General features: G+C 51.7%; 1 protein-coding gene across 13 annotated transcripts in view; it reads right to left on the reverse strand.

Moving 5' to 3' along the window:
- The window catches only part of LOC144943679 (neuronal cell adhesion molecule-like), a 168,836-nt gene that overhangs the window by 137,566 nt on the left and 4,849 nt on the right, over positions 1-26,421 (reverse strand). For 6 of the 13 annotated variants that reach the window (XM_078871396.1, XM_078871395.1, XM_078871397.1 and 3 more), the window contains exon 1: positions 6,639-6,889. The gene's annotated coding sequence lies outside the window, so the exon portion shown is untranslated. Of the gene's footprint in view, positions 1-6,638; positions 6,891-26,421 lie in introns of those variants that run through there. The other 7 variants (XM_078871390.1, XM_078871393.1, XM_078871394.1 and 4 more) reach the window with 4 other exon arrangements.

The following is a 26,421-nucleotide window of genomic DNA, read 5'->3' on the forward strand; positions in this document are numbered from 1 at the left end:
AGTAGCAGCAGCAGCAGTGTGGCGCTGCTAGCGCCGTGCCAAATCCATCAGGGTGACATTCCACACAAACCGGAGGAGGGTGGCGACCTTTGTGAGAACGGCGACGGCCTCACAATCACGGAGTTTTGATTTCGCTCCGTAGGCCACCCCTCGTCGCCCCCACCCCTGGTCCCCCATCACCCTGCACCCCCCCCCCTCGCTACCCCCAATGACCCCGTCTGTCTCCAAAAAGCTCACGATGGAGGCCTTGAGGCATCTGTGACTCCGGGGGGGGGGGGGGGGTGGAGCACGGTGGAGTGTAGGAGAGTGTGTGGGGGGGGGGGAGAGTAGGGGAGCATGGGGAAGCATAGGGGAGTGTATGGGGGGGGAGCGTGGGGGTGTTTGGGAGAGCGTGTGGGGGTGTCTACCATTAAGCCGTGCGAGGAGATAGCTCAACCCCGGCATGAGAAATAGATTCAATCAATGATACAATTATTGAAGAAATTATTTAAAATACGTTAAGAATTTATATGAGGATGCATTAGTACGCACGCAATGTGAGCGGTCATTCCCACTGTTCTCTGGGTCGTGATAATCAGCATGACCATCGGCGCGTTCCTCATCATCATCATCGGTAGCAGCAGGACCATCATCATCATCATTGCCATCACCATTACATAGCTCATCGTCATCCATCCATGGAGGCGAGGGTAGGTGGGTGGCACAGAGATCATCACGAATTGACATGCGAATCTCTAATCGCAAGCAACACAATGGCCGAGGTATACCTCGCTCTGCGATTTTACATTTACAGTAAAACCTTGGATTGCGAGTAACTTGGTCTGCGAGTGTTTTGCAAGACGAGCAATTTTTTAAAATAAATATTAATTTGATAAACGAGCGAGGTCTTGCAATACGAGTAGTACGTATACACTTTGTCTGCCGAGCGTCACGTGGTCACAACTGATATACGAGTGCTTTGATATACGAGTGCTTTGGATTACAAACACGTTTCCGGAACGAATTATGCTCGCAATCCAAGGTTTTACCGCACTTGCAAATTCCATATCTGGCCCCGCCCACTTACCCTTGGGTTGTACCCATCTCAAACCTATACAACCTTTAGCTGCAGTAGCTCTCCCGCTACCTTTCTTCCTGCCTCAGCAGTCCGCCTGTTGTATTTTTCCCCCTGAAGACGATTTCTCCTGTTGCGATCGAAACGTCGTGAATTTTTCTTGTTATTTTATTATTTTTTCTATCTACGTGACTTTATCGAAAGACCCAAAGAGCGAAACGTCGTGAATTTTTGTTGTTATTTTATTATTTTTCCTATCTACGTGACTTTATCGAAAGACCCAAAGAGTGACGCATTCTCGTGTTCACACTCGCGACCTGCTGGGCTTCGAGTTGGCCAGAAGGTGGCATCACGCCAAGTGGATTGTTGAAGCCGTCCGTGCGGAATTGTTTTAATGATATCCCCTGACAAGCACGGTGACTTCTACGAACCAACCCCCCACCTCCTCGCTTCCCCCCCCCGCCCCTTAAAAAAAGTGGAATTGCTCAAACATCCCAATGCATAACCTCGGAAGCACTGACACTCGATAATGACTTTCCTGTACAAATAAAAGACCACTCTATCACCACGTAAGAAGTATACATGTCAACATTTGTATTCTTTTGTTTTACATTTCCAACGCGCGTCTCAACATGATCCACGTTGCATAAATATGTAGAGGTATTTATAAATACTGTACGTTTAAATAAACCACGCGCAGAATTTGCTTTTCCATTTCACCGCGCCCATTCTTTGCGTGTGACTGACTCCGCTTCGGCTGTTTTGCCTGCCAGAGCGTGCGTCCCGCTTTGCTGGCTGTTGTGGAGTTTGATTCATAAATCAATGTCAGCTCCACCCGCGCAAAGCCAAACACGATCCTCTATCGAGAGAGCGCACGAGAGAAATTGAGAGAGAGCGAAGCACCTCGGGGTAAAGAAGGCTGTCTCTCTCTCTCTCCGGCATCTGCACAGCGAGACACTATTGTCCCAAGTTCCACTAAGTCGTCCGTCCGAATTCCGCTATGAAAAAGGTAGGATTTTTTATGGGGTCTAAGCCTGAAGAAGCCGTCTTTTAAAGCCTCAATAAGCCGTCTTTTAGGCCTAAAGAGGGGATTCTGAGAATAAAAATATGAAAAAGAGAGAATTCTTAATTTCATGAACGCACATGCATTGGGGGACGGTGATGTGGCCCAGTGGTAGCGTGTTCACCAATTTTTTGTTGCAGAGGTTGGAACCCGGCAGGCCGCCCTGATTAATACTGCGGGTGTATTAACTGTAATAAAAAAAAATATTCGCTGTCTTTTTCACCGTGGCTGTACGCAACATTTACGCGATGATCCACCACGAACCCTCGCCGCTGCCTCTGACAAGCACCGGCCCCACCGCCACCGGCGCCACCCAGCAGTGCCGTTGCCTGGCGGCGCCTACACAAGTGCCAGCGGTGGCAGCAGCAGCAGGATAGACACGCGCCGCGTGTGCATGGGGGGAGGGAGGCAGGGATGTTGCAACAGAGACGGTAGCGCGGCCCCTCCGTCAAGCTCGCCTCGAGTCTTCAGAGCAGGAGTCCACGGGGGTGGAGGAGCGATGCTCGGGGTGCACCGCACGCTATTAGGCACCCCCAATCGGGCACGCGTCATTAGACGCGCGCGTGCCTCGTGGAGGAATGGGATGGGGGGTACGGGGCAAGGCGGGGGGAGGCGGGGCGGTTTGAAAAGATGGAAGGGTTTTTGTGGAGATGCACAATAATAGCCCCTTTTATTATGCTGATTATTGGTGGTGGTGGTTATGTTCGTGGTGGTGGTGGTGATGGTTGCTGTGTTTGTGGTGATGGTGGTCATGCTGCTGGTGGATATGTTGATGGGGGTTGTTAAACCGCACAATAACAGCCCGTTTGGTGGTGGTGGTGGTGCTGCTTGTTGGTAGTGACTGTGGTTACGTTCATGGTGGTGATGATGGCTGTATTTGTGGTAATGGTGCTCATGCTGGTGCTGGTGGTGGTGGTCATGTTTATGGGGGTTCGAACAACAACGACGATGGTGGTGATAGTGGTGGCATTGGTGATGATGGTGGGAGCGGCGAACAAGTCGGTGGTCGGCGGTGAACGCGACGACGGCCACGATGACGATGGTTAACGATGATGGCGGTGCTCCTTGTTATTGATGGTAGCTGGCAGTAAGCGGTGGCCATCGCAGAGTGCCGGCGCTGATGGTGGCGGTGCTGCCAGAGGTGCGGTTCGCCACGGCAATAACGTTGCTGGCGGCGGTGGTGACAGCTCGTAAATCCGCATCACCCCGCGCCGCTCATTATTAAGCAAGAGAATCAATGAAGTAGAAGTTAAATGATCTCCAGCCATACGGTGTCACGACCGCCCTCGTACGCGCGCGTGAGGATAGAGACGACAATGAAAAAGAAACACCTTCCGAATCACCGACGTAGATTTGGTGGGGAGGCACGGCCGCCCAGCCCTCGCGGGCCAGCGGCACGGTGACCGCTCGCACCCCGACTGCGGCCGACGCAGCTCGCGCCTCGCGTCCCTCCCGCTCGCGTCTCGCTGCGTCGGCTCCCCCCGCGGCCGCAGTCGAGTGGAATCCAAAAATGGTGATGCTCATATTTAAGGCCTTGCAGAGGGGTCTCCCCCCCGCCCCAGCCTCCTTCTATTCAGGCGCCAATTCAACCTCGCGCCCCGGCACTCGAGGTCTCCAAGATCTGCCGATGGTGCCCTTCCGAACCTCCACCTCCATCTCAGCTACACTGGAGGGGGGCGATCGGTTGTTTGCTGCATTGGCCCCCAAATTGGTGCCCCCCCCGGTTGTGGAACTCCCTACTGGTGCCCTTTCCCCCCCCAGTTGTGGAACTCTCTACTGGTGCCCCCCCCCAGTTGTGGAACTCTCTACTGGTGCCCCCCTCCCCCCCCCAGTTGTGGAACTCCCTACTGGTGCTCCCCCCCAATTGTGGAACTCCCTACTGGTGCCCTCCCGCCCCCCCCCCCCCCCCAGTTGTGGAACTCCCTACTGGTGCCCCCCCCCCAGTTGTGGAACTCTCTACTGGTGCCCCCCCCCAATTGTGGAACTCCCTACTGGTGCCCCCCTCCCCCCCAGTTGTGGAACTCCCTACTGGTGCCTCCCCCCAGTTGTGGAACTCCCTACTGGTGCCCCCCCCAATTGTGGAACTCCCTACTGGTGCCCCCATCCCCCCCCAGTTGTGGAACTCCCTACCGGTGCCCCCCCCAGTTGTGGAACTCCCTACTGGTGCCCCCCCCCAATTGTGGAACTCTCTACTGGTGCCCCCATCCCCCCCCAGTTGTGGAACTCACTACTGGTGCCCCCCCCAATTGTGGAACTCTCTACTGGTGCCCCCCCCCAGTTGTGAAACTCCCTACTGGTGCCCCCCCAATTGTGGAACTCTATACTGGTGCCCCCCTCCCCCCCCAGTTGTGGAACTCCCTACTGGTGCCCCCCCCAATTGTGGAACTCTCTGTTGGTGCCCCCCTCCCCCCCCCCAGTTGTGGAACTCCCTACTGGTGCCCCCCTCCCCCCCCAGTTGTGGAACTCCCTACTAGTGCCCCCCCCAGTTGTGGAACTCCCTACTGCTGCCCCCCCCCCAGTTGTGGAACTCCCTACTGGTGCCCCCCCCCCCAGTTGTGGAACTCCCTACTGCTGCCCCCCCCCCCAGTTGTGGAACTCCCTGCTGGTGCCCCCCCCCCCAGTTGTGGAACTCCCTACTGCTGCCCCCCCCAGTTGTGGAACTCCCTACTGCTGCCCCCCCCAGTTGTGGAACTCCCTACTACTGCCCCCCCCAGTTGTGGAACTCCCACTGCTGCCCCCCCCCCAGTTGTGAAACTCCCTACTGCTGCCCCCCCCAGTTGTGGAACTCCCTACTGCTGCCCCCCCCTCCCCAGTTGTAGAACTCCCTACTGTAGGAGACCAGGCGGCTCTGTTCATATCTGTAAGTCTAAAAACGAAATGTCCCTCCAACAATTATTTGTTCTAATCAGCTCTGTTCCTCTTCGGCGCTTATCCTGCCACCCAGTTCCCTTATTATCTTTGTACTTTTCGCGCAAGGCGCCTTGAGACATTGTGAAATTGCACCTCACACGGGCAAATAATAATTGTCATTATTTCTCGTTATCACTCCGTCGTCACGCGCGGGTCTCTTCACGTTCTGAACGGACGAGGCTGTGCCAACAAGGGCCAATATAGTCTTCAACATACATTACACGTTGACTCACTCTCACGATGGAACACAAGTTGTTGATTTACCACCATCAGCAGCAACACCATCACGTGGGTCCTAACCGCATAACTCGCTTTGGCACCTACAACAGGCAAAGATCCCCCGTGTAGCCTTAACAGACTGTTTGGGGCAAGTGCTGTAAGCGAGCACCTATGCAGGCCGGCGTCACCACACGAGGAGGGTGGATGGCTAACACCACGCCCGGCCGCCTTTGTCTCCCCAGTGGCGATTAATTTTGCACACCGCACCAGGTACTGACTCGAGGCTGAGTCGACCTAGGGGAGGCCCAGGACCGGTTCAAATAATCGTCACCGGTATGTACGCACGCATGCACGCAGAGCGCCTCCTTCCCAACTCGACACGAAATCGTCAATTTGCTTCGGCGTGGATGGCCGAAACCAAATTGCAGAGACGCCACAAGACAACGCGCCAAGTCTCGCTCACAAGACAACGCGCCAAGTCTCTGTTCACAAGACGCACCAAGTCTCGTTCACAAGACGCGCCACGTCTTGTTCACAAGACGCGCCAAGTCTCGTTCACAAGACGCACCAAGTCTCGCTCACAAGACAACGCGCCACGTCTTGTTCACAAGACGCGCCACGTCTTGTTCACAAGACGCACCAAGTCTCGTTCACAAGACGCACCAAGTCTCGCTCATAAGACAACGCGCCACGTCTTGTTCACAAGACGCACCAAGTCTCTGTTCACAAGACGCGCCACGTCTCGTTCACAAGACGCGCCACGTCTTGTTCACAAGACGCACCAAGTCTCGCTCACAAGACGCACCAAGTCTCGTTCACAAGACGTCCAAATCAGTTGTTCGAGTAAACGTAATAAGAGCAATCGTAAATGTGTCCTCGACTCAATAACCATCTTCGTTGTAAATTAACCATATACACGAGTTCATGTAATTCATGAAGAAGGGCCATTGCCAGAAACGTCGCCGATTATATGTATTTTATGTTGAGGCCACAGTGTTGTTGAGTTGTTCACTGTGATCGTGCACCATTGTCTATGCAGCAGCAGCAGCAAATAATGTAATTCTAAAGAGGTTAAAATAGCCACGATATCTAAAATCATGCGAAGGGTTATTATGTACTGTGTATATGTCGAACTTCTTTCGCACCGTACGTAGCCAACCGTGCGAATCGGTGCGGGTGAATGACAACAAACTAAACACCCATGTGACTCTTGCAAAAGAGGCAATGCATCTATCACCTTGTGTCCCACCCAACAAACAGCCTACATTTATTTCACTCGGTCAAACAAAGGATGCTACTGCGACAACTACGTTATCAGCTCGTGCTGAAATGTAATCTTCACGCGCGAGGTGCGTGGCGATGGAACTCGCGCACAAAGTGAGAGGTACTCACGGTTGCGTTTGCGCGAGGTCTGGAGAGCAGTCGGCTCACTCCGGGTCAGTCGCGCCGCAGAGGCTCGAGACGGAGAGAGAGGAGCGTCCGCACGCCCGCCCGCCCGCCTCTGCTGCAGACGCACGGATGCACGCCAGCCAGCCCCGTAAGCCGCGACAAGCCAGTGGACGTGCCAGTGAATGCGCGCGCGCCGCTCGTGCCCCTCCGCGCGCGCCCATTAATCGCCCACGAGAGTCCTCCCCTACTCCCCCAACACCCTCCCCACCCACCCCCACCATCACCCCCACCACTCCACCCACCCCACCCACCCCCACCACCCCCACCTGACCCACCCCACCCACCCCCATCCACCCCCACCCATCCCCACCAACCCCACCTCACCCACCCCACCCTTCCCCACCACCCCCACCTCACCCACCCATCCCCACCACCCTACCCACCCCCACCACCCCACCTCACCCACCCCACCAATCCCCACCCACCCCCACCCATCCCCACCACCCCCACCTCACCCACCCATCCCCACCACCCCACCCATCCCCACCACCCCCACCTCACCCACCCATCCCCACCACCCCACCCACCCCCACCACCCCACCTCACCCACCCCACCAACCCCCACCCACCCCCACCCATCCCCACCACCCCCACCTCACCCACCCATCCCCACCACCCCACCCATCCCCACCACCCCCACCTCACCCACCCATCCCCACCACCCCACCCACCCACCCCCACCACCCCACCCACCCCACCCACCCATCCCGAACCACCGTGGGTAGAGCCGCCGGCACGCGCCGATCCCTGAAAGAGGCGAATCGTCAATCGGCGAGACCCTCGCATCGGCAGTGGTGCACACAGGCAAAACAGCGGCGCAGAAACTCAACGCGCTCGTCAATAGCAACGCTGTGTGGCATCATAAGGGGGAGTACCTAATAGGCTGCCTTAAAAGGCGACGTTTCGGGCAATGGCTCCTCCGCACAGCACACACATCACATTATCGAAGTGCTATGAAGAAGAGCAATTTCGGGCATTGGCCCTTCACAGCAAATAAATCACGAATCAGGCATGTGCTCTCAAGACGGGCCATTGTCCGAAAGGTCACCTATTATATTTGTCTTGTTTCCTATCTAGGCAGCCTTTAAAAGAGGCACACGTTCAACACCAACAACATCAACAACAACATCAACAACAACGTCGTCATCGTCCATCGCGTGGCGCTGCACAGCGGCTCCCCTCCATCGCTCCAGCCACGCGGAGCTCCGTGCGAGTGGGGCACTCGTAGGGATGACGGGAGGCGGTGTGGCTGCTGCTGATGATGATGATAGCCACCGAAGCCGTTTCAGCTTTTGCGTAACGCTGCAATGAGCGTATCCCCAACACGTCGGTGTGCAGCACTAGTAACGAATTGGCCACGTTCTGTTTACGTGATAAACCCTTACGAGTTGGCTGTGTCGGGTGGTGGCGGGTTTAACGACACATTTATATATTTACGCGATCTAAGCCCCCCTGTATTATGGATAACTGATGTACGCGCGACAGAGACTATAGCTCCGTTACATGAAGCCGCACTAACGACTCACAGCGGCAGCCCGGTGTGTTGTCACTAACGTCGCTTCATGATCGGCACGAGTGTTCGTCTCCCTGGTGCGTAACAGCAAAAGTGGCCCCCTATCAAGTGGGGCCTGGAGTATTGATTGCAACAACAACAACAGACACCATAGTGTATATAACCTATACAAGCGCGATATACAGTAGCCGCTCCGTCAATCCACTGCTGGATGAAAAAATATATTTGATGAAACTGCTGCCGCGTAGAGCAGTGGTGCACAGGCACAATTAAAATAAAATTCGACGCATTCGTTATACTCGGCGACGTTTCGGCCAATGGCCTTTCTTGATGGCTCGTAAATCGATTGATTGGTTCTTTCAACAATGTGATGCGCGCAATGAAGGAACACCATTGCCTGAAAGGTTGCCCGACTAATTAAACGTTTGTTTCAATGCCACGTTGGCCATTGACGAATGTGTTGAGTTTTCCACTGCCGGATGAAGGGCCTCGCTTGATCATACTTCACCACGCTGCACCAAAGCGGGCTTGGCGAAGGAACAGCGTATGGTAGTGTCGTAAAACAATGAATTGTTTGCAGCACTCCCCTCTGCAGCTCACAACGCAGCTCCACACACGTTTACTCGACTCAAGTCAATTTCACAATTACAGATGAAGGAGTCTGCTTTATTTTGTACTTGTTTGTATGTGCAGGAGTTAAATGCCAACAGTGTCGTCGTCTGCTCGACACGACGAGAGGGCTTCAAGAGAGGGTCCCCTAGAATTTCGACACTCCTCCGTTGAAGCAGCGCATGGTCCAGTGGTTTACTACATGGTCCATAGTTTGGGTTGCATGGCCACCCACAATCGCACTGTTGTGGCTTGTCTTTGGCCTGTCTTTCATGCATTTCTATGAGTCTATGTGTTTCTACGAGTCTCTATGGGTCTTATGTATCTCTATGGATCCCTGTATCTGGTATTAATATACCGTATAATTCATAGTTTGGGTTGCACGGCCACAATCGGACTTCTGTGGCTGGCCTGTGGCTTGTCTTTTATGTATTCCAGTGAGCCGCTATGTATTATTACGTGACTCTATGGGTCTATATGTATTTCTATGGGTCTGTGTATCTCTAAGAGTCATTCGTTTTACGGCATGGTCCATAGTATGGGTTCCATGGCCACAGTCGCACCGTGGCTTTTGAAATAAGTTGCAGGCTAACTCAATTGCCTCGCTCACGTGCCGGACAGGGAAATCAATGATTAATGGGGGACAGTGTAACCTTTATTGCGCGGAACAAATTTTAAACAATGCAACCCTGATTAACGTTTAACGTTTATACAGTATTCAGTTTTGTATTATTATAAATATAAAACTGTGGGTCGCACCAGAATGCCCACGTCTTAAAGAGAGAGGTCGGCCCTGAATTGCCTGCATGATTGGTGGTTAAAGCAAGCCCGACTCTGCTGCTGATGAGACACTGAGCATCGAAAACCCGCTCGGGGAAGTTTTTGCTCGTCTTTAAATCAATGCCGATGAAATTACGCGTTCTCAGACGGCTGTGGCAGCTGATGGGTTGTGTAAGAAAAAAAAACCCTTGTAGACATTGTATGCGGAGAGACGGATTTGTGAAGGCGACGTCGTCGATGTCTGCTTGTTTCGTTTGGTCACCTGACGGTGACTCAACGCTGCTTAACTCGTCTCTGGCTAAAATGCCCCCGCCCGCTGCCATCCCCGGCGGGAATCGAACTCAGGTCGCCAAGTTCGTTGCGCGGTGTGCCTGCCACTCCACCACCGCTCCCAACAAACACACAGACAATACAATGGCCCCCGCCATAAGAATGTGGAGTTCCCACCAGTTGCAGCTCGCAGCTGCCAGCAGCGATGACCATTTGGCCCCACCGATTATTTGAGTCGGGGCGGCACATTGACACGTTAATAACATTTGAGAAAAAAAACATCTGAAAAGAGAGAATCTGATTTGAAGACAGATGAGCCAAGGGGACAACCAGGGTCTCATGGTATCAACAATGGCCCAGCAAGACCTCCCCACGACCCCCTCCCCCCAACCTCCCGGGCGAGGGGGCACAGACCTCCGTCTGTCCGGCTGGCCATCTGCCTGCCAGGGCTCGGGGTGGAGCAGTGGGTGGGGGGGGCAGTGCCTGGGGCGACAGACACTACTGAGAGGAGTGCTGGGGAACAACACGTGGGCACTTGAGCAGCGGACACGAGCCGCGCGCGCGTGGCGAGTTAATCCACGAGCTTCCTCCTAATCCTGACACTCAAGGTCGCGCAATCGCCCAGTAACCTCGCGTTGCCGATATTGTCGTTTGCAAGCAATCGACGAAGCATCGATAAGCATCGATGGGTATACATTGTCAAGCACGCTGACGTCAATGCATCTGTGTGTGTGTATCAACAATAGCAATGGATTTACAGCCTTCCTTGCTGTTTGGCGTTTAAAAAAAAGCAGCAGCAGGGATATAATTGCATTGTTAATGTTGTGGGCTATTTGGGGTAGTAGCTGAGTGGAGTTGGCTTGTTCCACCAGAATTCGCGTATTGCATTGGGCTGGCAGTCGTCAGTGATGTTACAGCCTGATGGTGTACAATTGTCTCTATAAATGCAACTGCATCTCCAAACGGTTTACAATACAAATGCATGTGTGTGTGTGTAATAATCGGTGTTTTCTTTTTTAATTCATATAGGTTGAGACGCAAATGGTTTAACTATTTTTACTATTGAACTATTTGTATTTTACCAGATAAGGCACACTAAGCTATATTGCTCTTTTTCAGAAGCCACCTGGCCACCCATGATAGCTCAACAAAGTGGTTTGTTGTGTGGAAACTCATCGCAGCCAAATACTCTAAACGCATGTTTCTAAATTTGGAAGGAAAAACCGAAGGACCCGAAGAAAAATCCACGCGACCAGAAGGAGAACAGGCAATCTCCAAATATGCAGCAGGCGTCAGGGTCGGGATCTAACCCACGATCTGCTGTATACCAGGCGAGGGAGTTAACATCTCGCCACCGTGGTTGACATGACCCCCACTGCTAAAGCCACGATTTGGCGCTCGTCGCGTGCACAGCGAAGAATCTGGGCATTGAATCGAGTCGTGACCCCCTAAGATAAAGACATGTTTGATTCGCGGATCCGAATAGTGACAATTCTTCCCAAAAATCTGGCGACTTAAGGTTTGGTTTGCATCCGGTGGCTAATATCAGTGACGAGTGATACCTGAACCGGTCCTGGGCACCATATTCACCAATTCACACTGACCAACGTGGTGAAGACAGGTTCTAGAACCCTCACGCCCTACGTGGTGTTGGGAGGCGTTCATCTAGCAGTGGAGAAGACTTTGTCTCGCCAACGCTGCTGGCTCCAACCGATGGCTAAGCCCGAGACTGACTGTAACATCTCCAAACAACCACGTGCCACTCGTATTGTCGCCGTTACGATTGCCAGCTGCGCAAAGGATTGCCACGATTACCGCATTATCCGGATCATAAGACACCCTTCAATTCCCCGTCATCATCAGCCATGGCCCATCCACTGTCACTCGAAGCGACGATGGCAGACGGTCAAGAATCGCGACAGGAGTGGCAGCCAAGAAACGTAACGCGTAGAGATGACGTCTACAGAGGAGATGGAGCCATGAAATAATCAGCTTGTGCAAATGTGCCGGGTAGATGATTACATTGTAGCATCGTGAAAGACGGTGACGGCTTGGGGAGGCCTTTATCCAGCAGCGGATTGATCATGGCTGAGGACACGATTTATTTTTCATGGACACACAACACGTTCAGTCGATACAAAAACAATAGCAAACAGCCTCTTCCCAAAAAAAAAAACCCCATCGTACCAAAACCATCTTTGCGAGCACGAGTCATTACGCGTGGCAGCTCTCTGCTGTTTCCATTCCTCCCTGCCGGCCTCGCGGAGTAAGAATTAATTTTCTACAGCGCTCTGCTCGCTGCGTGTGCCCCGCGGACCCACGCTCTGGGAAGGGGAAAGAACGCCCAACAAAAAATCTGGCAAAGTTGCACTTAACGACGCGCCACTTAACGGGATGATTTCCCGGTTCTCGCCTGGCGAGGGGTGATTGTTCCTACGGAGCGTGAAACAAAAATAATTCTGAGTTCCCTTGGCGACTCCCTCCTTCTGCTGCCTCCTCCGCCGTCGCTTTGTGTATCGGCTTGTCCCATCCAAGGCCCAGGCCCTTTTCAGTGAGGATGTCGCACGCACACACGCACACGAGGGACACGTTTTTGGACCTGTTTCGGATTCTCGGATAATTGATCCTTATGGCGGTACCCCGGGGTACCAAATAAATCAAAATGGCCGAGGCAATTAAATATTTTATTTCTGGGACACCATTTTTTCGGGGAGTGGAGGGTGGGGGAGTAGAGTGGATCGTTACACCCATGTAGGATAGCGATTTTGTTGGGGTGTACTGTGGGCTACCGTGTTGCAAGAGTGTCGCTAAATGCCCTTTGAAAGATGAGTGAGGCTCGCTGCCTGTTTGACATAAACTGTGCGTGTGAAATGGAAAAAAAAATCATCTTTTCTTCTGTCCAATTTATTTCAAGCTCGTAGCGCCATATGATGAGACGAATAAGCCATTAGGAAGTCTCACAGTAGAATTGGTATTATTATTTCATGCAGGATGTCTCACAGACTCATGGTCGAACTCTCCCATGCACCCTGCGATGAGTTTTTCCCATGAAAGTCAAACCGATGTTTAAGCTTTCAATGCTGGAATATAGCCAAAGTAAGTGAAAGCCAAATTAATGTGTTTTGCGTATGGATGTGTGTGCAGTCATGACAGATCTGCTATTCAGCCAAATGAAATAGAAGATTTTACCTGCAATTTTTTTATACATATAGTAATTGGTGACTGGGCTTAGACCATGCAATGCACTTGAGAACCCAGTTAAATCACAAGTGGCTGTAACCGAGATTCAAACAGATTTCCCAGTGGTTCTGGCTCAACTCCCCGATCGATGAAGCACCCATCATATAACAGTTGTACAGGAGAATTTCAACTATTAAATAGTGCATCGTGTACGGCTCGTCGAGATGAGTCGATTGCCGCATCGCTGACCATCAACAGACTAAAAGTGACTGCATCGCGGACATTTTGCGCCGTAAGGTTCAATTAATAATTTGTCCGAATTTAAGATGTATTCGTGCAAACAATTAGTGGTGACGTTGTCCGATGTCACGCGACACCACCGGTGATGTGAAAAACACATCATCATCATAATCTCGTAGGGGTTGGTAAAACGAACACCAACTGGTGAGAATGCATCACTCCATATGACATCAAAAACAGTTGCCTTATGCATGGACTCGACCCCATCATGGAAATGTAGAATTTCCACCGCTGGCTCACTAAACTGCCAGTGGAGATGGTATTGCTTTAATGTCTGTGTCCCATCTATGTGCACACATTATGCAAGTATATGTGCATGTACAGTCCTTTTGCTCACCCACTTCTGGATGAGGCTTTCCCTACGCCGTGCGGGTCGTGGGGGTTGTTTGACCACACTTCGTCATGCCGGTCAGCGCGGGTTGGTGAAGGCGGGGAGCCTCCAATGTTGGAGCATAGTACGGTACAACATTCGATTTTTCCGCACTGCCCTCGGCTGACAACATCGTAGCCCCGCGGCAGCCGAAATCACAACCCAAGCACGAGCTAAGTTTAACCTCGCTTCGCCTCCGAGCTCTGAAGAAATTGGGTGCATCCTGGGTGATCACAGGCACGCACTCCTGTAACCAGGAGCTGTCACAGGGTTTTCCTGCAGGTCCAGGGCTGGAGGGCCCTGGGGCGGAATTCCATGCGAGGGTCGGACCCCTCGTTCATGAGCGACGAAAAACGGGCCCCTGGTAGGGCCCTCTTTTGTGTTGAGGGCCTGGGGCAAAATTGGACCGCTTTTTTTATTGCTTCCTCTCCGGCGTGGCCCCACGTGCACGCAGTGGCAATCGACGGCAGCGCTGAACAAAAAAAAAACCTTTCAATTCACGTTAACATTCGCATTACGATATTCCGCTCAACAAAAATGCGAAGTTTTGACATCTTAACGCCGCCATGCGTAAACCCGACTTCCCGCTGGTCCCGACAAAACGCGCGAGCTCAGAACGCTCGTGGTTAATTGCGTTTAATAATTTCAATTAATTTTGTTAATTGGGATTTCTTGTTGTTGTTACTTTAAATCGCTCGACTCTGACGAAATGCGAGCGTTTTTTTTCTGTAACTTGAAACTGGGACCGCGGCCATAAAATAAATTGACTGCCTCTGCAAAACGAAAATAAAAAAAATAAAAACCCCAAGCCATTTGGGCCGCGAGCGGGGCTTCTTTTGTAAACACTGCGCACGGAGAGACACAAGGCTTCTCAGTTAGCGGCTGTTACAGCGAGCGGGCTCAGGTGCCCATGAGCAGGGCCGGCGCTAGGGAGGTGCTTTTGGGGGCCAACGCAGGCCGCTGGAGTGGAGCGACGGACGAGAAGAAGGGCGCGGACGGCAGGAGGGGGGTGGTAGCGCGAGTGACCACGGAGCGGCCGGGAATGTGGGTCGCGTGGGTCGCGAGGGTTGGGGAGGGGGGGGATGCGCGGGACGCTGAAGCAAGTGGCAAGAGTCGTTGTTGTTTCTCAATGAGAGAGGAGGCAGGGAGGGAGGGAGGCGTTCGCTAAGGGGCCGTGCATAAATGACGTCACGCGATTTTGGACGATTTTTGACCCCTCCCGCCTCGTCACACGGCGTCACAAAAAGTCAGACCCCCCCCTCTGCCCCCCCCCCAAATAAAACATGCTTCAAATCGCTTTAAGCTATTGTCATTGTAGTGCGTAGTTATGTGGCGCTGCACTCTGATGTTGTAGGATAAAACATGTATTAAAAAGTATATTTCATTAAGTAGAACGTGTTGTCTATATTTATTAAAAGTTGCGCATTTTGATGTGACGTCACTTTTCTCAACCCCCCCCCGTCACACATCGTCACAAATGTCTGACCCCCCCCCCCCCAGGTGCGTGACGTCATTTATGGACGGCCCCTAAATCCATCCGCCCTCTGCCCACCCAGGGGGGTTACTCCACAGATTGTCGATCCGTAGGTCGCATGCTGTGGGGGTAAAGCGGGGGGCTGCTACCAGCTCTTCCGAGATGTCTGTCCAGCGTGTAAGAATCGTCCCAACTCTACTGGGGGGGGGGGGGGGCTTTCTCGAGCTCCCACGATTAGAGGCCCTTCCGCCAGCGGTGGCGTGAGTGAGCAAGCGCAGGGCTGCGCCTTTAGCCGTCGCCTTCGCTGAGATTGGTCTCGTTCACTGAGGCAAAACTCCGTAACACGCACTGATAGAATACACGCTCGAACGTAAATGCAGCTTCGGGGATTTGAAGAGCGGAAGCGTGGCAGCGTTCAGGCGACGTTCAACCGGGGGTTGTAATTTGCGCGATATTAAAGGATGCCCCAACAAAAAAAAAAATACAGTTGCAAAGCAAAGAATAATGAAGCCAGGCACGAAGCTCTCAGCGCTCCAATTACTATCATCAGGAGTAACGGCGAGGCAAAATATGATGTATTCTTCGCAGCGATCGTTACGCTTGCAAAACGAGCCTGGATTCGCAGAGGGCTCAATTAAGGCAGAGAGAGGCTGCAGGGAACGGGGCGCGCGCTCCGAGCGAGTGAGAGCGAGTGGGAGAGAGAGATAATGAGAGAGTGGAGGAGAGAGAGTGAGCGAGTGTGAGAGAGTGTGAGCGTGAGAGAGCGTGAGAGAGTGTGAGCGTGAGAGAATGAGAGAGTGTGTGAGAGAGCGAGCGAGTGAGAGCGAGCGTGAGAGAGCGTGAGAGAGCGTGAGAGAGTGTGAGAGTGAGAGAATGAGAGAGTGTGTGAGAGAGCGAGAGAGAGAGTGAGCGAGTGTGAGAGAGTGAGAGCGTGAGAGAGAGAGATAATGAGAGAGTGGAGGAGAGAGAGTGAGCGAGTGTGAGAGAGTGTGAGCGTGTGAGAGCGAGCGTGAGAGAGCGTGAGAGAGCGTGAGAGAGCGTGAGAGAGTGTGAGAGTGAGAGAATGAGAGAGTGTGTGAGAGAGCGAGAGAGAGAGTGAGCGAGTGTGAGAGAGTGAGAGCGTGAGAGAGCGTGAGAGAGTGTGAGTGTGAGAGAGAGAGATAATGAGAGAGTGGAGGAGAGAGAGTGAGCGAGTGTGAGAGAGTGTGTGAGAGAGCGAGCGAGTGAGAGCGAGCGTGAGAGAGCGTGAGAGAGCGTGAGAGAGTGTGAGAGTGAGAGAATGAGAGAGTGTGTGAGAGAGCGAGAGAGAGAGTGAGCGAGTGTGAGAGCGAGCGTGAGAGAGTGAGAGAGCGTGAGAGAGTGTGAGAGTGAGATCGAGCGTGAAAGAGTGTGAGAGTGAGAGAGTGAGCGAGTGTGAGAGCGAGCGTGAGAGAGTGAGAGAGCGTGAGAGAGTGAGATCGAGCGTGAGAGAGCGTGAAAGAGTGTGAGAGTGAGAGCGAGCGTGAGAGGGAGAGTGAGAGAATGAGAGAGTGTGTGAGAGAGCGAGCGAGTGAGAGCGAGCGTGAGAGAGCGTGAGAGAGTGTGAGAGAGAGCGAGATCGAGCGTGAGAGAGCGTGAGAGAGTGTGAGAGAGTGTGAGAGAGAGCGAGATCGAGCGTGAGAGAGCGTGAGAGAGAGAGCGAGAGAGAGAGAGAGAGAGTGAGCGAGTGTGAGAGTGAGCGTGAGAGAGTGAGAGAGCGTGAGAGAGTGAGAGCGAGTGTGGGAGAGAGAGCGAGAGAGTGAGAACGAACGTGAGAGGAAGCGTGAGAGAGAGAGGGAGTGAGCGAGCGAGAGAGTGAGCGAGGGAGCGCGCCTCGCTATTTGCATTTGGCTCTCCGTGTCGCGCTTTGGAGCGATCCTTAGGGTTAGGGCAGGCAACACCAATTTTAACTCTCCGTCCGATGTGGTCAGCCCAGGGTCGATAAAATAGATACTGCTTGGTGGAGAAGTCAACCGTGGTTTGTCCCATGTATAGACTCGCCCCCCGCCATAGGAATGTGGAATCTCTACAATTGGCTCGGGGGCTGCAATCGTAAGATGTTCGGCACCTCAACGCTCATTTTGAGCAGGAAATCACGTGATTTTATTTTTTACTTGACCTGTTTTCGGGTAGTGTACCGCCCTCGCGTTGTTAGGCACGACGTCCGACGTTTCGCTCCACGTGCAGGGCGGGGGCTTCTTGAGGAACCGAATCGATTCGAATCCATTCAATTCCCGAAGAAGATCCCGGCATGTCGGAGCAAAAACAAAGGGACGTCGTGGCCGCCATAGCGCCGGCGCCAGACGAAAAGAAACATCAAGGAGCCGCGCAACGCAAACCCCGCGGAAAAACAAACAAACAAGCAAATACCCTCCCCCTTCCGCTATACGCAGTGGTTTTGGTGCGTCTAAAGTTAAGCCTTGAGGTTAGCTGCAAACTGACACACACGGCGTTCGTAAAACAACCCCACGAAAAAAATTGGTTCGGTTTCTTCTGAGCCTAGGGGGCCAACAGAGACAGAGAAATCCAGGTAACGTAATCGCGGTCAGGTCGGATGCATGAATAATTAGTGTTATTGTTGGCCCACAGAGGGAACAGAGAACAAAAGACGGTGGCGCGCTAGCAGACAGACAGCCAACAACATCCACAGAGCAAGAGAGCCCTGGTTGACCACCGCGTCTGAAATTCGACGCCTTACATTTTGACTTAAAACTTTCGTGACTGTAGGAATTCATATTCTTGGCTCTTTCGGTAAAGTCACGAAAAAAATATATAAAAAAGTTAAAATAAAATAAAAATAAAATTACAATTATAAATTAAAATAATAAAAATAAAATCAAAATCAAAATTTTAAAATAATGAAAGCCTCTTTGGTTCGTTCGGTTAAGATTGAACCACTTCTACGGGGAAGTTTTAAGTGTGTCTTTCTCCTAATTTTCAAGCTTGCGTGCCGTGCCACGTCGTCATCTTACTTGCGCAGCAGCAACACGTTGCCGTCCACTCATTGATATGCTAATTTTCTCTGCCCCCTCCCTCTCTCCGTCCCCGCCCCCCCTCCCTATATTTAAGGGACCGTCACAGAAACGACCCCTCTCTCTCTGTGCCGATATGTGTCCTCTCTCTGTGTGTCCTTGTGATGTCTGTCTGCTTGTATGTCTGTCTATAGTTTTCTAGTTAGATTTTTTTTGCTATTTCTCTTATGCCTGATGATGATTGCTTGTGTTGCAATCGAAACGTCGCTATTATTTTAATTCATTATTTTATCTTTAGACGTGACTTAACCGAAAGAACCAAAGAATAATTCCTGCAGTCACGAAAGCTCCAAAAATTAACATTGAACCACTTCTACGGGGAAGTTTTAAGCTTATCTTTTTTCTCTCTCTGGCTATTTGTTCTCTCTGCCTGTGTCCTCTCTTTGGAATTTTCACACTTAAATTCTAACTTAGCAATCTTTGAAATACGTAATCAACCAGGCTATGCGTTAATTGTGTGTTGACCGACTCCCTGTGTTGCATTACATCACATTTCGATATTTTGCGAGGTTATTTAATTTTAGTGTGTCTTTCTCCTAATTTTCAAGCTTGCGTGCCGTGCTACGTCGTCATCTTACTTGCGCAGCAGCAACACGTTGCCGTCCACTCATTGATATGCTAATTTTCTCTGCCCCCTCCCTCTCTCCGTCCCTGCCCCCCCTCCCTATATTTAAGGGACCGTCACAGAAACGACCCCTCTCTCTCTGTGCCGATATGTGTCCTCTCTCTGTGTGTCCTTGTGATGTCTGTCTGCTTGTATGTCTGTCTATAGTTTTCTAGTTAGATTTTTGTTGCTATTTCTCTTATGCCTGATGATTGCTTGTGTTGCAATCGAAACGTCGCTATTATTTTAATTCATTATTTTATCTTTAGACGTGACTTAACCGAAAGAACCAAAGAATAATTCCTGCAGTCACGAAAGCTCCAAAAATTAAGATTTCACGTAGAAGGGACGCTGTCTCCCCGACAGACCTGGTCTTCACTTGAGGACGGCTGCTTGCGTTGTGGCCGAAACGTCGTGAGAATTATTTAATCATGTTTTATTTGTATTATTTTATTACTTCCCTTCTGCGTGACTTTACCGAAAGAACCAAGAAGATGAATCCCTGCAGTCACGAAAGTTCTAAATCGAAATAAAAGCCTTCTTACATCACAATAGGGGCGATGCAAGGGGCGCATTGAACGGGCCGCGTACGGCGCCATCCCCGCGTGTCTCACCGCCCAACGACGTTGCCGCTGCCACGTCGACGGGGATTCTTGCGAACCCCCAAACCAAGCCAACAGAGGCTGCCCCACATTGACCGAAGCGCGAGTCCACTCGCGAGTGGCTTCGTTGATCGCGCCCGAGTCGTGGTGATTTGTTGACGCCAGTGGATGCCCCAAAACCCCTCCTTGGGATCGCGCGGTCCAACCCCATTCGGGACCCCCGCTCCCCGTGCGTCCCCGCTCCCCCACGCCCCCTCGCCCCAGATTAGGTGACTCAGACCACAATACAACACTGTATTGTACACAGAGAGAGAGATCACATGCCCACGCCTCTCTTGAGTCAACATTGCGTTCGTGGGGCATCTGTTTTCACGTCGCTGCAATGTGGTGTTGACAGTCGGACCCACAACGGCGCCCGCATTCTAAATGTCTCCTGCACGGTATTCGTGCCGCAGCCTGCCACGCCCCGCACCCCCACCCCATCGCCCCCACCCCATCGCCCCCACCCCATCGCCCCCACCCCATCGCCCCCACCCCATCACCCCCACCCCATCACCCCCACCCCATCACCCCACCCCATCACCCCCACCCCATCACCCCCACCCCATCACCCCCACCCCGCCCCCACACAAGAGCCACTCTACGGTATTATTTTACACTCCCAGTAAACAGAACATCTACTTGATGTGAAGCTTTCGTGGCTGCAGGAATCCATACTCTTTGGTTCTTTCGGTAAAGTCACGTAGGTAGCAAATAATAGATCACGACGTTTCGATCGCAACACAAGCAATCGTCATCAGGTGGGACAACCACAGCTTACTTCAGCAGTTTTTTCCTGTTGTGGTTTTCCTTTTGTCATTTTTGGTGGCCCAGGTAACCCTCTGTCAAATAAGGCTCTTTTCTGACCTCTCAGAATTATCACCACCTGGTGAACCGACATCAACTCGAAACTAAACTCTCAAAATCTCTGCACGACACGTGTTTACACCTCCGAATTGGCACGGTTGGCTACGTACGGTGCGAAAGAAGTTCAACACACATACACACAACCTTCGCATGACCAGGTGCACGCGTGTAGTTTCATGGCATCGTTCTGCTGCCTAAATTATATCTCTTTAATAACGCGGGGACCTTGTTAATCTTCATAATTAAACTCATTGTTGAGTGATGACGCTGCATTGCCAGCAGTGCACGAGCTCAGAGAGCCAAACAGCTCAACAAATTCGTGAATAACAGTGTGTGGCCTTAACAGAAAGTAAATAATATGCATTGGCCCTTCTTCACAGCGCATAGAGAGGCCTCCGCCTCTCTCTCTACCTCGCTACTCTCTCTGTGTGCTGTGAAGACCCGTTGCCCGAAACATCGCCCATTATGTGTTTAACGTTTTTGTTTGTTTCTACCCAGAGGTCGCAACGTGCGATTCGATACCCAGCGTGGAATTTAAAATCGTGGTAAGGTTTCTTAAATCAGCCACTGTCGTTGTCCGCGCCGCAGTTAGTCTACGATCGCCAGGTCACGCGTGGCGGGGTACAGTGCGGGTACTTACACCTATTCCAATGCATCGAGCCAGTGTGGAAGAGTAGACCAAAATACCATCTCGAGGGGCCCTCTGGATCTCCCTCTGGGGCTGCGGTGTTAATGACAAATGTGCTGATATTTGTTGTCGCCCACCAGCGCGTACGTGTGTATAGGAACATTTGTATTTAAAGTGGTCCCTCAATCACGTGTGCATGGGCTGGCACTCATCATCTCCTGTTTACAGTGCCGAGCTGACAGTAGAAATTCCACGTTCCCATGCCGAGGCTGAGTACACGCACCCAACAACTGTTATTGCCTTCCCACAAAGTGGTGCTCGGTTTTATGAACGCTTTCAAACGAAGTGTGAAAGGGTTCATGAAGTAAACTCTGTCCATCTTGATCTCAACGGGGTGCAAAAGTATAGCTCGCACAAAGAAGATCCAGTTTGAACCAACCTGGACGGAGTTTTATTATTTGGTATTGATTTGTGTGCGCGTGTAGGTGTGTCTTTGGTGTGCGTTTGTGTGCGGTGTGTATTAAATGTCTCACGCGACGCGACTGTGTTAGTTTTGATTTCCCTGATTGCTTCATTGGCCGTACTTTGAATTTCGATTTAAAGCTTTCATGACTGCAGGGATTCATCTTATTGGTTCTTTCGGTAAAGTCACGTAGAATGGAAATAATATAATAATAAAATAAAACATAATAAGATAATTCTCACGACGTTTCGGCCACAATGCAAGCAGCCGTCCTCAGGTGAAGACCAGACGCTGTCTCCCCGACAGACCTGGTCTTCACCTGAGGACGGCTGCTTGCGTTGTGGCCGAAACGTCGTGAAAATGATCTTATTATGTTTTATTTTATTATTTTATTATTTCCATTCTACGTGACTTTACCGAAAGAACCAAGAAGATGGCTGTACTTTGTTTTGCTTGTTTCGCCTCGGTGACCTGTGGCGACTCATCCCGGTCTCTTGACTTCTCACCTGGTCAAACAAATCAATTTGAAACGCGAAATCTACAGCGTGCAGTCGTGTTGCCGTGGCTTCCCCGGTTGAAACGCTGGCAAAATTGTTGCCCAGAGCCTGGGAGACACCCACCAGAGAGCAAGAGGGAATATTTTGTAAGCGTGCAATAGCTTATGTCACCCTGACACCTACCCCGTCAGCTTTCGTTCCGCCAATTAAAAATTTCCAAGGAAAGAATGCGCGCTGGAGAGCGTTTCTGAAGCCATGCGTGGCCATCATTTGTTGTAACGCTCTTATCCGCCCCTACCTGGGCATCTGTGACAAAGAGTTTAAGAGCTCATTGGATTCCTCCAGGATAAAATATATTCTGAAAAAATTATACATTCTGATTCAGATTTTTCTCACTTATTTTATTGACCCTGGAGGGATGATGATGATGGTGGGTTGAGTCGACCGCTAACCTTAACTGGGATTTTAACTCGGATCCTTTCTGACTGCCAGCCGCACGTGCCGTCTTGCGTTCACAGGGGTAGCAATCAACCTGTGCAGGTCAAACTGACCTGTTAACGGCATGCTCTTTCGATAACATGTACTTTAACGAGAGATTAACAAAAATATGTATACCGCACCAAACATATTTGACAACGAGCCAATCGGGGATTGATATTTCAAATTCCAGCAGCAATAGTCGGCGAGCGCGGCGAGCGTCACGAGTCCCAGCGACGATGATCTCGGGGGCACAAAGCAGCATCTGGGCCCCAAAACACGCGGCCTCATCAAGGTCACTGCGAGCAACTCAGAGAAACCTGCCCAATTATCTTAACCGCCGCACCGGGAGATGGAGTCGAACCGAATTCGACCTCTGGATTGCGAGTCCAGCGTGGAAGCCGTGCCACCGGAGTGGTGGGGGGAGGGCAGCAGTGCCGCTTGTATTGCTACCAAACCGTGCGGTCGCCGCGACGGGGATGGGTCGCTGGAGTTTTTTTGCTTCTCTGATTTCCTCACTCGTGTAGCAAAACGCTCGTTAATGGAATCAGCCAAGTGTTCCAATGCAGAGCCCTCCGAGAGAAAAAGACTGAGCGGGGCATTTTTGGATGACAAAAAGGCATGGTTATTATATTATAAAAAATCGTATTCGTCAAAGGTTCTACATTGGTAGAATTATTGGAGAAACGCGTTCGATTTTGGCTTCAGGATAATCCCACCGCCCGCGAATCCGTTATCACCCAACCAAAAGTCCGCCCACCATTTGCCCCATGTCCGTCGTTACTTTTCAGCGCACGGCCTTCACCTCGCGAGCAAAAATATCGGCGTCCACACGAGCGACCCGGAAAATCCCTAATTTAATCCGAGGGACAGCCGCCCCCTTAACACGCGCTGCTCCCTGGCGAAGATGCGACAATCTGACGACAAAAGCCCCAATTAAAGCCGTCTCTCTTCCTCCACCAAACCCGCACCCTCTGCTTCTCCCCCGCCCCACACCCGATAATAATAGGACGACGAGCCGGAGGAATGGATTTCGCAGGGCGTGAAGGCACGGCGGTGGCGTGCGTGTGTCGGACAGGCAGACGGCAGGCGGCACCTCGGGGACTTCATTCCACGGCATTACGGTGAGACGGAGGCTCCCGTAATGGGCTGTGGGAGACGTTCGGCCCGCTAGATACCGGGCGAGGGCTGCTGCTGCTGCTGCCGCTGCTGCCACCAGCTGCTGCCACCGCTGCCGCTGCTTGCCTGCAGCACGACAATCAAACGCGCGGCTGCTCGGTGCCAGAATTCTCGGTGACGGCGGTGCCGTCGCCGTCTTAATTGGCACGGTTTCGGCAGCGCCCCCCACCCCCAGCAATGATTCGCAGATCCGTTACGGCGAAATTGCGCCGCGCTCTCTGCTTGGCCGTAGCCCATGGCCTTAACCAAACAACCTTGCCGCCTTAATTGAATAATAAAATAAACGCGGAGGTAATTGGTGAGCGACGTGGTGGGGGAGCGGGAGCAGAGTGAATAATTAAAATTGCTGACAGGCCGAAAATTTTTAAAACCTAAACTTCAGCAGAATTTGTGCCGTGCGCCGCGGCGCGGAGCGTGGCCATGACGCGTACAAAATTAATTTGACCTTTGCGTGGAGGATTTGAAGGCGGTGCCAATGAGAGGACGCGGCTGCCGACAATGCCGCGCGACAAACGATGCTTCATTGTGCACGGGGCTGGCCGTGACATACGAGCGGGGCACGTGTGACCGGCGGCCTTGAGCAACGCGGGAGCGCCGAGGGGCCCCGCTCGCTCCTCGCCGGGGGATTGAGAAGGAGGTTGCCCAGAAAGTTTGGCCTTGGTGGAAGGGGTGGAGGGGGGGCATTGGAGGGGGAGTGGAGGGTGGGGGCAGTGGGCACCAGGTGGAATCGCCCTTCCAGCTGCAATTAAGTTAAAAGAAATTACTAACTTTGGAATAGATACCGTTTGGACGCAGATAGCGAGGTCTAATTCCAAATGGAGCCATAATGAACGACGTCTCGTGAACATTTGTGCACCCCGAATTTTTTGTCATTCGTATTTTTTTCCACCCCACTAGGATTCACCATAGGAATGTGGAATTTCCACCACTGGCTCTGGAAAGTCTACAAAGATGAGCACTGCCGCTCAATGCTATTTTGGGAATTGATAAATGTTTGATTGAACTTGCCTCACCTAACTGAGGTCATGTGAGATTTCGTATGTGTATATACTGTACAGCAATGCTATGTATTTAAGATGCCGTTTATTTACCCAGCAAAGCCTCACAGGGTCTCAAGAATATTTTCTCAGGAGGATCGGGCTTGCATCGGGATATTCCACCAATTCCACGAAAGAGAATTTGGCATGGATTATCACGGTAATCTTCTAGAAAAAAAATATCTCTTGTCATGGCAAAGTGAATTTCTACCGCTGTCTCAAAACAATCAGTGCTGGCCCCATTTGCTTCTTTGAGCAGCGAGCTACCAGGAATCCGTCGCTGGGGTTGCTAGGCCTGACTGGCGTTGTTCACATCGGCACGAGGACTCTGCAGCGTCCTGGGCCATGGGTTGTAAGGGAGGTGCCATGCCCTGGTTTGCCAGGAGAAGATGGAACAACGATGTGGACTCTTCCTGTTCCGTCTGTAAAGGATAGAGTGTTGCCTCCTCGCACACGTAGGTTTTCTCCGAGTGCGGTTTCCTCCAAATGTAATTGGCCAATGTATGTACGTTGGACTTATTTTGCACCGTATGTAGCCAACTACGTTAATTGGGGGTGAGGAACATGGGCCTCTGCGTCGCTTCACGTCGGCCAGCCCCCCTCAGCGAATGCCGTGCGACGGCACCGCGCTACAAGTACTAAAAGTATTATGTTCTTTGAGTCTTTCGGTAAAGTCACGTAGATAGGTTCAAACCTATAGAATATGAATTCCTGCAGTCACGAAAGCGTTAAGTCAAGATTTACTAAAAGTATTCTTATTATTTATTACTAGCTTGTTTGCCCGTCCAAGGACGGGTGTATATTGCAGTAAATCTGAAATATTCAACAGAGAAATAGTTCAGCTCATGATTATTAATGAAGGAGGGGAGGGTGCCCCATGTGGAGTGAAGTCACCCCTGATGATTATTGGGGAGGGGTGCGGCATGTGGAGTGACATCACCTGCTCATGATTATTAATGAGGGGGGCTGGCCGACGTGGAGTGACGTCACGCGCGGGACACGCAGACATTCTTGACTCAATTTCGATTTAAAGCTTTCGTGACTGCAGTGAATCGTCTTCTTGGTTCTTTAGGTAGACCTGTTCTCCACATGAGGACGGCTGCTTGCGTTGTGGCCGAAACGTCGTGAGAATTATTTTATTACGTTTTATTTTTATTATTTTATTATTTCCATTCTACGTGACTTTACCGAAAGAACCAAGAAAATTCTTGGCTCATTAAAGTAGTAAATTCCGCCAGGAAGGAGAAGACCACGCGGACGCCCACGTGGCCCCCACGTGGCTGTCTCAGCTCAAGCGGGACACTCGGATTCACGATCGCCACCGCATGGACTCGCGCCTACGAGACTGGCAACCGTGGGAGGTGGACGCTGCGGTCTCAGAAGGCCGCGCGGTTTTACTAAGTGACTGACCAGAATTCCACACGAGCCGCAGTCCTCCAATCTTGCATCACAGAGAGAATAAAACCGACGGCTGTACACACACACATACGCATGAACACACTCTTGCCATGGCATTGCTACGGTAGGGTGCCATGCTCGCCCTGCGGGCACATTGATGAAGCATGTCCGCACATGCACGTGTGCACGTGCACATTAAACACAAGGACCACCCCCCCCTTCCCCCTGGTTACACAGAATGCTAGAGATGGCAAGTACTGTTAGTGAGCGCCTATTATAGTCTGGAATCGCACACGAGGAGGCGGTGTGAGCAGTACTCCACCGGTTCGGTCTTCGTCTTCCCATTGCTGGTGTATGTGCCTCACCAGGTACTTGGTTATGGCTGAGTG

This window comes from Lampetra fluviatilis, chromosome 32 (assembly GCF_964198595.1).
Source record: "Lampetra fluviatilis chromosome 32, kcLamFluv1.1, whole genome shotgun sequence".
Taxonomy (NCBI): domain Eukaryota; kingdom Metazoa; phylum Chordata; class Hyperoartia; order Petromyzontiformes; family Petromyzontidae; genus Lampetra; species Lampetra fluviatilis.